We start from the raw sequence: 15,927 nt of genomic DNA, 5'->3' as shown, positions 1-15,927 counted from the left end.
GTAGTGCATTTGTTTTCCCTGCAAAAGAGTTTGTCGCTGAATGTGAACTCACTTTGATGTCTCTGGCTAATATATAGTCCATGAGCCAGGGGGGTCGTCGGTCGGGCTCACTTGGGCTGACGATGTCTCACAGGGATTTTCTTGAAGGCCTATGTTAGTGATGAGCAGGTTAATTTATAACCCGCAGTTCCTGCGGTTATATCTACGGGGCAGGTGGGTTTAGGGTCATTAAATATTGTGTGGGGTTGAATAAAGGTTTCATTCTTGTGTAGTTTATATCTATAGGCTATATAGAGGTTTTCTTTCATTATTTTAGGCTTTCTGGCGTTTGTGTGTAAGCTTGAGGGCCTAACTGTACTCGTACCAAATAGCTTACACGCCAATCTCTTTTGGAAATGGGCAGAAAAAGTTAGCGTAGACCCACGGAGGCAAGAAGGACAATGTCGAACTTTATTTCATTAAGAGAATGACTACGAAATGGAGAGTTGAACATAAAGGGAGGGCCCAAAAATGATTTGGTGATGTGGTAAAAGAGGATGATAGCAGTGTTATGTTATGTGCGATTGTGAGGCGCTATACAAATTCCACAGTCACAAGATGGGGACTTCAAGGGAACTGGAACCTGCTGTTTAGATCGGTTAAATGGAAACTGAAATCTAGGCACTGACTGTAGGTCTATAACCACTCCCATAGCCTTAATAATAACTCCTGTGCATATGTGGATCCTGTGATGGCCCTGTATCTACAAATCTTTTTAAAACCCTGTTCTAGCTCTGAGTGTCAAATGTGGTGCCTTTATCACCAAAGTTACAATCCAAAAACTGCCCCACCACATGGAATTCTATGACTAAGCTTCCAACATTCTAACGTCAATGGCACAATGTGGGTTATTTTTAAACAAGAGTTGTAGCTGGTGTGCTTTCAGTGACATTTCCAGATCCACTTGTCAAATGTTAAAATGTATCGGGGGTTTCCTTTTTCTAAGCAACTTATACAGATAATTCTGGTACTTTAGGTCATGTAGTGCATGTGGACACCTGTTTGTCGAACATCTCATTCCAAAATCATGGGCATTAATAAAGAGTTGGTCACCCCTTTGCAGCTATAACAGCCTCCACTCTTCTGGGAAGGCTTTCCACTAGATGTTGGAACATTGCTGCAGGGACTTGCTTCCATTCAGCCACGAGCATTAGTGAGGTCGGGCACTGATGTTGGTGCATTAGGCCTGGCTCGTAGTCGGTGTTCCAATTCATCAGTGTTTGATGAGGTTGAGGTCAGGGCTCTGTGCAGGCCAGTCAAGTTCTACTTGAACTACGGGGCCTAACCCGAACCGTGAAAAACAGCCCCAAACCATTATTCCTCCTCCACCAAACTTTACAGTTAGCACTATGCATTGGGGAAGGTAGCGTTCTCCTGGCATTCGCCAAACCCAGATTCGTTCCGTCGGACTGCCAGATGGTGAAGCGTGATTCACCGCTTCAGAGGACGCTTGTCCAATGGCGGGGAACTTTACACCACTCCAGCCGACGCTTGGCATTGCGCATGGTGCGCTTAGGCTTGTGTGTGGCTGCTCGGCCATGGAAACCCATTTAATTGAAAGACAATTTTTACATGCTTCAGCACTCGGCGGACCTGTTCTTGAGCTTGTGTGGCCTACCACTTCCCGGCTGAGCGTTGTTGCTCCTAGATGTTTCCACTTCACAACAGCACTCCCAGTTGACCGGGGCAGCTCTAGCAGGGCAGAAATTTGACAAACTGACTTGTTGGAAAGGTAACATCCTATGGCGGTGCCTCGTTGAAAGTCGCGGCGCTCTTCAGTAAGGTCGGTGTACTGCTGATGTTTGTCTATGGAGATTGCATGGCTCTGTGCTCAATTTTATGAACCTGTCAGCAACGGGTGTGGATGAAAAAGCCAAATCCACTAATTTCAAGGGGTGTCCACATACTTTTGTAAATATGAGTTATGTACGCTAGAGGTCAAGGTTCTGTTGACTTGAACATTCCAAAAATGTGTCTGATAGCTGTGAATCTAAGCTTTCCAATAATATATTATTGATGTGAGCAATAGCTTGTTGTATACTGAACCGTATGGGATGGATGGAGGGATGAAAAAGAGTAGCGCAGAGAATGCTACCATGGAAAATGTGTGATAGCACTACATCAAACTCTCGGGACAAAACAATTACTTAGACATCGTTGGCCCAAGTGAGCCCGATGGCCCAAATTTGGGGATCTGGCTCATGGACTAAAAGGCCCTTTGAGTCACAAGGAGCTCTCCAATGTGGAAGAATAGCCCCTGTGTTGGTGCTGAGAGCAGTGCCTGGCTCTCAGGCTGCTGGGCCACATCCAGACCATGCTGCTCCACTTATCTCCCTGCCACAGCAGGAGCTTTTGGCCCGCAGTTGCCCACTCAAAGGAGGCTTTATGGGTACACCATGGACAACCTCCTCTCCCACCCCCTGGAATAGCACATCCCTCGGGTCTAAAAATCAGATGTTTGTGTGTCCAAATCTGCTGTTGGGGTATCTGTGCTGAAATGTCTAAAACTGAGCTAAATGAGGATTCCCTGGTATTGTACAGGGAAGTGACTGACACTCTTTGCCCCTAGTATTTTTTCAGGCTCATGTAGGCAAGGCCTGAAGCTGTTTTGAAAGACTAAACCTAAAGATCCACTATGAAGAAATCCCTCTGCCATTTCCTGGTTGCTAAAATTCTTGTAGTTTGCCTAATTTCAGTTGTGACAACAATCAAGTAGTGTAGAGAATCATTGTACCATCTAAACCGCTGGGAAATATATTTTCCATAACCAAAAATATTGTATTTTCAGCTGTTTTAAAGCTGGTGTACAAAACCGAATGTAAAAGACACAAAAACAAAACTTGAAACCGCGAGGCATAGAAATAAGGCACATAGAACGGATCTACCGCTTGCTTCTTAGACTTGTTTTCACTAAGTGACAGATCTATAATGCAGATTTATAATGAATTTGGTTGGGTCGCCCAAAAAGTTACATATTTCATTTTTGTTATTATTAATCACACAAGTGAGTCAATGTATGAGTATCCAGCATTAATTTGTCAGACACAGAAATCACACTTTGATAAGCCCTCTATCTAAGAGCTTCAGCTCTTATATTCCTGTTTGAACCTGCCTTTGTCTCTCAGAGACGGTGATGCTGAATTGGCGGTAATTACACTCACACACACACACACATACACACACACACGCACACCGTTCCGGCTCTGCTAATGACTTTTAAAGTTGGAAGATGTTAGTTGTGGGCTGCAGTAATGTGTAATGTCTTTCCATCAGTGTAGGTCGTAGTGTACTGCGGCTGGGTCCCTGGGCTCTGGGCCCCGGTGACAGTCTGTCTGCAGCGCTGTGCCGCGGCTCCTGCCCCGTCATCTGATACCTCCGCACAGCTTAGGTTGCCCAGCAACCCACCCGGCCTGCTTTATTTGACTATAGGGTTTGTGCGCAAAATTTTAGGGCAGAAATAAAATGGATATGTTTGGCTAAATCAAAAGTTTTTATTTTCATGCAGACATATCAAGACTGGTGATATGCAGTCCTTCCCGAACTGTCGTTGACACACTTCGGTTCATTTACAACATCCCATTTGCTTGGTGCGTGACTAACTTGAGGCTCACACTCTCTCCTGCTCAGGTCTCCATGGTGCCATGCTGGATTTCTGTCTCAGCATCAATATGTTCTCTATCCCTATGGATCTGTATGACCCCCTGCACCAATGCTGGTCTCTCTACAAGCTTCCTCAACATGCCCCCGCACCATGGATCCCCCAGTGAGGTAAGGCTGCTCTCTCTGGCTGTTACAGTGAATCAGAGGGATCACTCCTGCTTTAGATTATACTTGTGATGATACATGTTCAACCCCATACGGTGTGTAATTTGTGCAAGATGTGTTGTGGTCACATGCTTGGTTGGTGAATGCATCTCTGTTTGGATTCCTTCTCCGAGCCTTTTTCTTTAACCTAACAAATGTTTGTTTCTCTGCGGAGGGCACCGGTGATTACCACACAACCTGATTATACCCCTCCCGCTCTGAGGAGATTAAACCCTGACCTCTCCCGGCAGACAGAGCTGGCCAATCAGCGGGTGGTTACCCGGCTCTTAATTGCAGGCACAGATTGGGTCATTGGAGCTGTCTGCTGATGTGATTAATAACTGGAGGAATAAGAGCAGGAAAGGACCTGATTGCACATGCTCCCAGAGGTTTACATATCTGAGTTTTCCATGGGTGGAGTGACTCCCGCCATGAGAGAACATCTAGAATGGGTTATTTTTGGGCGGGGGACATTTAAAAAAAAATATATATAAAAAGAGGTATCTCCTCGTCATTCAGTCACCATCTTAGTTCACAGTTTAAACATGTATAAAAGATGAGAAGACAATGAACTGATCGGTGGCTTATATGTTCTCTTTTGTTTTTGTTTGAGAAAAAAAAAAAACACTGACACTGAGTTTGCGCACTCCGCCGTCAGACCTTCAAACAGAGTCAGGGAGTCTACTCGAGCAAATTGCTACCATATGTTCACAGAGAATGTTGAACCCAATATATTTCACGTCCTCACTTTTAAACAGGACTAAAGGCGAGTTGGTGAGTTTCCCAATTTGTGCCGGTCTACTTTTGTGTCCAACTTTTTCTCCTGAATCATCACTCATAGACTGAAGAGTGGTGTGACTTTAAGAAAGCAACTGGGATCTTCTCTCCTTATAGAGGTTGTGGTTGAGGGTGACACAGGTCTAGTCTCTGGAAGGGGGGGGGGGGGGGGGGTCCTGTTGACAGGGATACAGTGAGGCTTGTTTCTTGCACTCCCACTGGACTGTTAATTACAGAAGTAGCCTAACTGTGACTCCTGGCTTATTGACGGAAGAAGCTAGCAGTTATCCTGACAGATTAGCCAGACTTGGCTCTGCAGTTGAGCCTTTCGGCCTTGCTCCATTGTTCTGGTATGTGTCAGCAGAGTTCCAATCCAGCACAGTTCTAGATGCATAAGAAAAAAGGAGGGGGGCATACAGGTAACTGCCCAAATACAGGAAACACTTGAGTAAATGAGGGACACACAGTATATTGAAACTTTGACTCCTTGCTGTCCCCAGTCCACCTGGCCTTGCTGCTGCTCCAGTTTCAACTGTTCTGCCTGCGGCTATGGAACCCTGACCTGTTCACCGGATGTGCTAAAAAAGCCAACTGACATTTACTCCTGAGGTGCTGACTTGCTGCACCCTCGTTAACTACTGTGATTATTATTATTTGACCATGCTGGTCATTTATGAACATTTGAACATCTTGGCCATGTTCTGTTATAATCTCCACCCGGCACAGCCAGAAGAGGACTGGCCACCCCTCATAGCCTGGTTCCTCTCTAGGTTTCTTCCTAGGTTTTGGCCTTTCTAGGGAGTTTTTCCTAGCCACCGTGCTTCTACACCTGCATTGCTTGCTGTTTTGGGGTTTTAGGCTGGGTTTCTGTACAGCACTTTGAGATATCAGCTGATGTACGAAGGACTATATAAATACATTTGATTTGAACACACAAGTATGGTTACTGGGTTAATTAAGCAATTTACATACCATCATGCCTAGGTTCATGTATAAAAGTTCCCAATTGCCCATTATTTGGCTACCATGGCGAGAAGAAGAGATCTGTTATTGGAACGAGGGGTCTCAAAGGAGCATAGGGGGTTTAAGAATCGTACCCTTTTTAAAAAAAAAAATCGCCTAAAATGACATACCCAAATCTAACTGCCTGTAGCTCAGGACATGCATATTCTTGATACCATTTGAAAGGAAACACTGAAGTTTGTGGAAATGTGAAATTAATGTAGGACAATATAACACATTAGATCTGGAAAAAGATAATGCAAACAAAAACATGTTTTATTTTTTATTATAATCTTTGAAATGCAAGAGAGAGGCCATAATATAATATTGCCGTTTAGGCGCTATTTCGATCTTGGCCACTAGATGGCAGCAGTGTATGGTGCAGTTTCAGACTGATCCAGTGAAGCATAGCAATACTGCACACATCGTCTGCCCAAATGTGCCGAATTGGTCAATTTTATATATTTTCAAGTACATAACTATAGAGAACATACAAAAATTATATGGTAATAAAACATTGAGTTTACACACTCCCAGGAAGGTCATACATGATGGAAAATTTGCTTCCCTACAGAAACGACACAAACCTTCACACATCTAGATGGCCGGGTGGGGTGGGTGTGGGGCCAGAAACAGCAGGGGTTCAAACTTTAGAACTCAGTTCCTACATTTGAATATAAAAATATATTTTATCAAACAAAACTATGCTACATTTTATCTCTGGGACCCTCAGGATGACAAATCAGAGCAAGATTCCTGAATTTAAGTACATCAGAGGTGAATGTATCAAACCAAGTGCCGTGATAAAAGTTTGTTGTGCACTCTCCTCAATAGCATGGTATTTTTGTCACTGTAATAGCTACTGTAAATTGGACAGCGCAGTTAGATTAACAAGAATGTAAGCTTTCTGCACATAAGACATGTCTATGTCCTGGAATGTTGATGTTACTTACGTCATTCTAGTCACATTAGTGCACGTTAGCAATGCCCAAATCGGACTTGTCGCGTGCATTGCAAAATAAATGTACACATGCATGTTATTCAGTCATTGCACCCACACTGCTCGCGCGCGCCAACGAATGTCTGCGTTGCCAGGCGCTAAAATATAAGTTGATTCTATTTGTGACGCAGAATGCGATGCAAGTCCTGCCTCTCCCATCTCCTCATTGGTTTTTAGAAATGTATACCCACGTGCCATCTTCTCATTGGTTTTTAGGAACATATACCCAGGTGGGTGATGGAAAGATGAACTGAGGTCGGTTGTGGTAATACACCTTCTATGAAAGTTAGTTTCCAATCGCCATATAAAGTCCAAAGAAGAAAAAGAAGCCTGGAAGGAGGAGAGATGACTAGAAACGATTCGGTTGAACGTTTTATGTGTGGATTAATTGTCGGAGTAGAGGACCTTGTGCATTTAAGGTAAAATAACAACTCAATGTTTATGTCCAGGGACAAATTAGCTAGCAACAGCAAGCTAGCTAGCTAGCAAAATAGGACAAATTAGCTACCAACTGCAAGCTAGCTAGCTAAATTGCCATAAATGTTTAATGCTTTTCAACCTGTCCCCAAATTAATCTAATCAAATTTTATCGGTCACATACACATGGTTAGCAGATGTTAATGCGAGTGTAGCGAAATGCTCGTGCTTCTAGTTCCGACCGTGCAGTAATATCTAACAAGTAATCTAACAATTTCACAACAACTACCTTATACACACAAATGTAAAGGAATGAATAAGAATATGTACATATAAATACATGGAAAAGCGATGGCCGTGCAGCATAGGCAAGATGCAGTAGATGGTATAGAGTACAGTATACATATGAGATGAGTAATGTAGGGTATGTAAACATTATATAAAGTGGCATTGTTTAAAGTGATGAGTGATACATTTATTACATCCAATTTTTTATTATTGAAGTGGCTAGAGATTTGAGTCAGTATGTTGGCAGCAGCCACTCAATGTTAGTGATGGCTGTTTAACAGTCTGATGGCCTTGAGATAGAAGCTGTTTTTCAGTCTCTCGGTCCCCGCTTTGATGCACCTGTACTGACCTCGCCTTCTGGATGATAGCGGGGTGAACAGGCAGTGGCTCGGGTGGTTGTTTTCCTTGATGATCTTTTTGGCCTTCCTGTGACATCGGGTGGTGTAGGTGTCCTGGAGGGCAGGTAGTTTGCCCCTGGTGATGTGTTGTGCAGACCTCACTACCCTCTGGAGAGCCTTACTGAAAGATTAGTGGAATCTGTGTGGGTAGCTGGACAGGTAGGATGACTGACAGTGAAGGTGAACAGGTGGTCACGTGTCAGGTGACAGAGGAATGGATGAGACTGAGGCAGGAATTCCTTTAACCATAAAGTGGTATATTTACTGAGTAGTCTGGCTGCATAACAAAGGAAACAAAAACATGTATCCAATCAAATTCATAATCACAAAGATCAAATCATAACAATCATTCATTATTAACAGAATTAGGGAATTCAACAATCCAGTTCATTAAGAAGTCAATAGTAATCACCCGTGAGTCATTTAGGCTCTTAACTATTTATCATAATCATGAAATAAATACAAACAGTGAATGGTCATTCAATCTATAATCCCCTTTAGTTTGATATCAAAGTCGATCAGTTGGCAAACAATGATGTTTCTCATTTCACCCTTTCAATTGTCTTCATGTGTACATGTAATTGATTTAATTACATATTAACCATATCGATTGCATAATTGGCCTATGAGGATCCGTATGGCCGCGATCATTGACAATTCACATTACACCATATGTTTGAAGCGTGCGCTCCAAGCCGCGCTCCGCGATAATAACTGATGGCCCACTCTCCCGATCGCAACAGATACTTCAGATGAAAGGTAACAGAGTCGGTGGACTTACGTGGATTCATGGACGCACAGAACTTCTCGAGCAGACGGAGTTAAGGAAGAGAAAGCAGCGAGATCAGGCGATGCCGTTTTCCTCCTTTATGTGGATGAGATCTGTCGGTCATTGCCACCTGACCTAATTAAAGCGCCCCTGGCCCAGCTGAGTAAGTGGCCATGAATTAAAGGTTTATTCCACCAACTCCATGGGCCTTTTCTACACTTACGGTTGTGGGCGGAGCAGTTGCCGTACCAGGCGGTGATACAGCCCGACAGGATGGTCTCGATTGTGCATCTGTAAAAGTTTAGTTTGAGTGTTTTTGGTGACAAGCTGAATTTCTTCAGCCTCCTGAGGTTGAAGAGGTGCTGTTGCGCCTTCTTCACCACACTGTCTGTGTGAGTGGACCATTTCAGTTTGTCTGTGATGTGTACGCCGAGGAACTTAACTTTCCACCTTCTCCACTACTGTCCCGTCGATGTGGATAGGGGGGTACTCCCTCTGCTGTTTCCTGAAGTCCACGATCATTTCCTTTGTTTTGTTGACGTTGAGTGTGAGGTTATTTTCCTGACACCACACTCCGAGGGCCCTCACCTCCTCCCTGTTGGCCGTCTCGTCGTTGTTGGTAATCAAGCCTACCACTGTAGTGTCGTCTGCAAACTTGATGATTGAGTTGTATGCGTGCATGGCCACACAGTCATGGGTGAACAGGGAGTACAGGAGAGGGCTGAGAACGCACCGTTGTGGGGCCCCAGTGTTGAACATCAGCGGGTGGAGATGTTATTTCCTACCCTCACCACCTGGGGGCGGCCCGTCAAGTCCAGGACCCAGTTGCACAGGGCGGGGTCGAGACCCAGGGTCTCAAGCTTAATGACGAGTTTGGAGGGTACTATAGTGTTAAATGCAGAGCTGTAATCGATGAACAGCATTCTTACATAGGTATTCCTCTTGTCCAGATGGGTTAGGGCAGTGTGATTGCGATTGCGTCATCTGTGGACCTATTGGGGTGGTAAGCAAATTGGAGTGGGTCTAGGGTGTCCGGTAGGGTGGAGTTGATATGATCCTTGACTAGTCTTTCAAAGCACTTCATAATGACGGAAGTGAGTGCTACGGGGCGATAGTCATTTAGCTCAGGTACCTTAGCTTTCTTGGGAACAGGAACAATGGTGGCCCTCTTGAAGCATGTGGGAACAGCAGACTGGGATAGGGATGGATTGAATATGTCCATAAACACACCAGCCAGTTGGTTTGCGCATGCTCTGAGGACGCGGCTAGGGATGCCGTCTGGGCCGGCAGCCTTGCGAGGGTTAACACGTTTAAATGTTTTACTCACGTTGGCTGCGGTGAAGGAGAGCCCGCAGGTTTTGGTAGCGTTCAGTGGCACTGTATTGTCCTCAAAGCACGGGCGTTTCCTGTTTTAGTTTCTGTCTATAGGCTGGGAGCAACAAAATGGAGTCGTGGTCAAATTTGCCAAAAGGAGGGCGAGGAAGGGCTTTGTATGCGTTGCGGAAGTTAGAGTAGGAATGATCCAGAGTGCTGCCAGCCCGGCTCGCGCATTCGATATGCTGATAAAATTTAAGGAGCCTTGTTTTCAGATTAGCTTTGTTAAAATCCCCAGCTACAATAAATGCAGCCTCAGGATATGTGGTTTCCAGTTTACATAGAGTCCAATGAAGTTCTTTCAGGGCCGTCGAGGTGCATGCTTGGGGGGGGGGGGGGGGTATACATGGCTGTGATTATAATCGAAGACAATTCTCTTGGTAGATAATGCGTTCGGCATTTGATTGTAAGGAATTCTAGGTCAGGTGAACAAAAGGACTTGAGTTCCTGTATGTTATGATCACACCACAACTCGTTAATCAAAAGGCATACACCGCCACCCTTCTTCTTACCAGAGAGATGTTTGTTTCTGTCGGTGCAATGCGTGAACAAACCGGGTGACTGTACCGACTCTAACGTATCCCGAGTGAGCCATGTTTCCGTGAAACAGAGAATGTTACAGTCTCTGTCTCTCTGGAAGGCAACCCTTGCTCGAATTTTGTCGACCTTGTTGTCAAGAGACTGGACATTGGTGAGTAGTATACTCGGGAGCGGTGAGCCCGTCTACGGAGCCTGACCAGAAGACCGCTCCGTCTGCCCCTTCTGCGGCGCCGTTGTTTTGGGTCGCCTACTGGGATCCGATCCATTGTCCTGGGTGGTGGTCCAAGCAGAGGATCTGCTTCGGGAAAGTCGTATTCCTGGTCGTAATGTTGATAAGTTGAAGTTGCTCTTATATCCAATAGTTCCTCCCGGCTGTATGTAATAAGACTTAAGATTTCCTGGGGTAACAGTTTAAGAAATAATACATAAAATTACAAAATACTGCATAGTTTCCTAAGAACGCGAAGCGACCATCTCTGTCGGCGCATTGTCACTGTTATAATTGGTTCAGAGTTTGTTTTGATATTTCAACCTGCGTGTCGTGATTGCGTTTGGTGTGGGGGGGACAAAATCAATTTGCGCACGATGGTGTCCGGTTTTGGTATGGTGTTATGGGAGATTCTGGAGCGGCACTTGAGACAGCATTTTCCATCAACAAAACACCAAATTATAGAATTTATTGCGCAATAATTTTGTCGCATCCCTCAAATAGAGTTCCAGACATTCATAGAATCTTTGCCAAAGAGCATTGAAGCTATTCCCGGTTGTGGTGGCCTAATGCACTATTAAGGCACTTTGTTGATGTTTCCTTTATTTTGGCAGTTACCTGAATGTACAGCTAACACACAAAATATTTACAACCTGGCAGCTATAGTCAAGGCTAGGTGTGTTTTTCTTCTGTTGTCTGGTTACATCTCTGAATGCCAAACCAGTCTAAGGATTAAGCCTATGTGTGGTCAGTTCAAACCACTGAACTGCTAGGCCTATACCCATTATTCCAAAATGTGTCATAATAAAATGCGGCACTTGCCCCTCATCTTCCCATCTTCAAGGTCAGTCGATAGACAACCGGAGAGATGCTGTCTGCCATACAGTAGCTACTAGCAGATTTGTGTTCCTGACTAGGGATGTTAATCGGTTAGCCGCCCAAAATGCATTTGACCGGTCATGCTTATCGGTCTCTAGGTTAATTTGCATATGTTAGTGGACCATTTAAAAGGGCCCGTGTGTATTTTCATTAGTCGTCATGTATCTTATCACACGCGCACAGAATACAGAGGCTAGTTTGAGGAGCAGAATGGCCTATCACCTGTCAGACAGCGCATGAGCAGCTGGTACTGGAGTGAAACCTGCTTTTGTAAGCCCAGTCATTGCGCAACAAATAACAATTCTAAATGCAACTGCGTGTTAAACTGTTTTGATGACCAAGATTAAAAAGAGCTATTTTTATTTTTCTCAACTCGTAATTAAAGCGCGTCTCCCATTCGCCATTGGAATGCATAGGCTATAGTCAACGGTAGGCACACTTTAAATGTGCGCTAGAGGCAGTGGAATTGTTTGAAACCTGAACGTTTGACTTTACTTCAAATAATGAGGAATGTCTTACCTTGCTTCAATTATTTTATGAAGACTTCCTCATGCCATTACGGTTGCATTTCTCTCCTGTTCTATTAGATTTCATATGAAAAAAGTGGTATATATTAGCAACCCGTCCTAGTCCCCCTCTTTCTACGTTTCTAATGGAGATTTTCATCTGTCACATGGAACCACTTGCATTAGGAGCACTGTTTAGAATGGTGGTTTCCCACCAATTGTATTTTGGCAAATGTTTGAAATTAGGTTTTATTAGTTGCTTCATTACAGCAGTTGCATATTCAGTAATAGGCCACAGTCTTTTGACTAAGATTATAGGCTTGCTATTGTTGCATGTTTTCATTAAGCTCTTAATGAAAAATGTCCGTTCCTTGCATGCATAGTTTTTTCTGTTGGTCACTTCATTTAACTGTTTGAAAAGATTTTGCTGTTTGTTGACCGGTTAATGAGGATTGGTTAGTCGGCAGCAAAATTGACCGAAATTTGCATCCCTAGTCCTGACAAAGCCTTATTTCAGACCATCCTCTGAGAGGGAGGATCTGTCAGTGAATCCCGAACTACCCCCTCGCACCTAACTCGCTCGGAGGGCCTTCCGTTGTCACATGTTGCTGACAACTCCAAGGGTGGCTTCCAGAGAGTGGCGTGGGGATCAATAAACCCATCAACTGCAGGACACACTTGTGACTTGAATGATGCAATTCATGTTCCAATTTTAAATGATATGAGTATGAAATTCTAATGAACCCACTGTTTTAAACCTTTTTTGGGTGGGGGGGGGGGGTATTTAATCTGTTACATGTGTCAAGTCTCGAAATCAGACAAACAGATGCATGTGGCTCCAAACATATCGCAGTTCGTGTTGGGGTAGCACTTTGCTCTGAAGCCTGCATCTGCACTGGCTAGGTCAAAGTGGCTATCGAGGGACTAATTAGCCTCTACACCATCAATCATTTTCACTCCCTCAGCTTTGGGACACTATAGCAAATGGCGGAGGCGTGCGTGAACGTGCAAATGGAGGGGCGAGGGGAAGGATGTGGTTTGGGATTCAGCCTGTGTCTCCTGGTGGGATGGTTTCTCTCAGGAGGATTGCAGTCCTGGAGCGCTGCCTGGCCCCAGCTCTTATCAGCACCCTGCCTCCCCTCCCTTGCTAGTGGAATGTGTGAGCAGGTAATGGAAAATAAACTGGCAGAAAATCTCAGCTCATGGAAATTTGAGTGATAGTGGGCACCTTGCCGGAGCAGAGCCTGTGTCAAAGGAAAATCAATTAAAGAATAGTGGTTTTGAATTGGCCTGCTTGACGTTTTATTTTTTTCTCTGCCTTCTTGAAGATGTACTCTGTTTCAACAAGGGCGCCAACACAGTTTAGATCAGAGGGTGTTCAGTAGAGTTCAGGTAGTATTATCAAAATCACAGGCAACCCAAAAATATTATGCCAAACAGTGCTGTAAAACGTCAGCTACCCTGTACTGTGTGGTTTGATCAGAGGGTAGTCTCTTCCATGGGTGTCCAATGCGTGTGGACTGTGGCGTGTGTGTGTAAGCATTAGAGGTCGACCGATTATGATTTTTCATCGCCGATACCGATTATTGGAGGACCAAAAAAAGCCGATACCGATTAATCGGCCAATTTTTTTAAATATTTTTTTAAATAATGACAATTACAACAATACTGAATGAACACTTATTTTAACTTAATATAATACATTAATAAAATCAATTTAGCCTCAAATAAATAATGAAACATGTTCAATTTGGTTTAAATAATGCAAAAACAAAGTGTTGGAAAAGAAAGTAAAAGTGCAATATGTGCCATGTAAGAAAGCTAACGTTTAAGTTCCTTGCTCATAACATGAGAACATATGAAAGCTGGCGGTTCCTTTTAACATGAGACTTCAATATTCCCAGGTAAGAAGTTTTAGGTTGTAGTTATTATAGGAATTATAGGACTATTTCTCTCTCTACGATTTTGTATTTCATATACCTTTGACTATTGGATGTTCTTATAGGCACTTTAGTATTGCCAGTGTAACAGTATAGCTTCCATCCCTCTCCTCGCCGCTACCTGGGCTCGAACCAGGAACACATCGACAACAGCCACCCTCGAAGCAGCGTTACCCATGCAGAGCAAGGGGAACAACTACTCCAAGTCTCAGAGTGAGTGACGTTTGAAACCCTATTAATGACTAGCTAGCCATTTCACATCGGTTACACCACCTAATCTCTGGAGTTGATAGGCTTGAAGTCATAAACAGCGCAATGCTTGAAGCATTGCGAAGAGCTGCTGGCAAAACGCACAAAAGTGCTGTTTGAATGAATGCTTACGAGCCTGCTGGTGCCTACCATCGCTCAGTCAGACTGCTCTATCAAATCATAGACTTAATTATAACATAATAACACACAGAAATACGAGCCTTAGGTCATTAATATGGTCGAATCCGGAAACTATCATTTCGAAAACAAAAAGTTTATTCTTTCAGTGAAATACGGAACCGTTCCATATTTTATCTAACGGGTGGCATCCATAAGTCTAAATATTCCTGTTACATTGCACAACCTTCAATGTTATGTCATAATTACGTAAAATTCTGGCAAATTAGTTCGCAATGAGCCAGGCGGCACAAACTGTTGCATGTACCCTGACTCTGCGTGCAATGAACGCAAGAGAAGTGACACAATTTCACCTGGTTAATATTGCCTGCTGACCTGGATTTATTTTAGCTAAATATGCAGGTTTAAAAATATATACTTCTGTGTATTGATTTTAAGAGAGGCATTGATGTTTATGGTTAGGTACACGTTGGAGCAACGACAGTCCTTTTTCGCGAATGCGAACCGCATCGATTATATGCAACGTAGGACACGCTAGATAAACTAGTAATATCATCAACTATGTGTAGTTATAACGAGTGATTATGATTGATTGATTGTTTTTTATAAGATAAGTTTAATGCTAGCTGGCAACTTACCTTGGCTTCTTACTGCATTCGCGTAACAGGCAGGCTCCTCGTGAGGCAGGTGGTTAGAGCGTTGGACTAGTTAACCGTAAGGTTGCAAGATTGAATCCCTGAGCTGACATGGTAAAAATGTGTCGTTCTGCCCCTGAACAAGGCAGTTAACCCACCGTTCCTAGGCCGTCATTGAAAATAAGAACGTGTTCTTTTTTTTTCTTTTTTTTTTTTTTTTTCTTTTTTTTTTAGGGTGTTTAGGGTGAACGTGTTCTTAACTGACTTGCCTAGTTAAATAAAGGCGTAAAAAAAAGGAATTACAAAAATCGGCAAATCGGCGTCCAAAAATACCAATTTCCGATTGTTATGAAAACTTGAAATCCGCCCTAATTAATCGGCCATTCCGATTAATCGGTCGACCTCTAGTAAGCATGCCTATTAGAGACTCAAGCCGTGGTTGCAGTAATTGACTGTGTCTGTGGAGGATAACCTCAGATCCTGGAAGGCCTGATCAGAGTCAGGAACACTGGCTCCGTTCACAAACCTTCCACTCCAGAGAGCGAGAGGAATCTATTCAACACCATATCTTCTCACCTCAGTGTTTACTTGTTTACAAAGTCATTTTTGTATAGTTTGTCTGTGAAAACCATTAGCATGTGTCGTTCCACAAAAAACACAAGGATTGACACCCACCATCACAGATTGTTTCTGTAGTTAGTAACAGATAAGATTAGCAGTGCTGAAACATTTTGTTTTAAATTGAATTTGATCTGAGAAATTACTCTAATTGATTTCACCCAAATTGACCATTTACATTTATGGGATTCAGATAGTAATCAACATCCGATTTGAACCAAACTTCTTCCTACCAATGAGTAAGACATGAGGAATCCCCCCCAAAATGGTTAAGATACCCACGGATCCCCACACCCCATGCCAATCCCATACCAAGAACCAGTATCAGTTCTCTTTGTTTAAGTTG

General features: G+C 43.5%; 1 protein-coding gene across 2 annotated transcripts in view; it reads left to right on the top strand.

Moving 5' to 3' along the window:
• The window catches only part of LOC120017601 (bone morphogenetic protein receptor type-1A-like), a 71,507-nt gene that overhangs the window by 17,787 nt on the left and 37,793 nt on the right, over positions 1-15,927 (top strand). For both annotated transcript variants that reach the window (XM_038960462.1, XM_038960461.1), the window contains exon 2: positions 3,667-3,807. The gene's annotated coding sequence lies outside the window, so the exon portion shown is untranslated. The remainder of the gene's footprint in view (positions 1-3,666; positions 3,808-15,927) is intronic.

The sequence above is a fragment of the Salvelinus namaycush genome, chromosome 22 (genome assembly GCF_016432855.1).
Source record: "Salvelinus namaycush isolate Seneca chromosome 22, SaNama_1.0, whole genome shotgun sequence".
Classification (NCBI taxonomy): Eukaryota; Metazoa; Chordata; class Actinopteri; order Salmoniformes; family Salmonidae; genus Salvelinus; species Salvelinus namaycush.
Note: the sequence above shows the minus strand (reverse complement) of the source record. Positions and strands in the feature narration are given on the sequence as shown.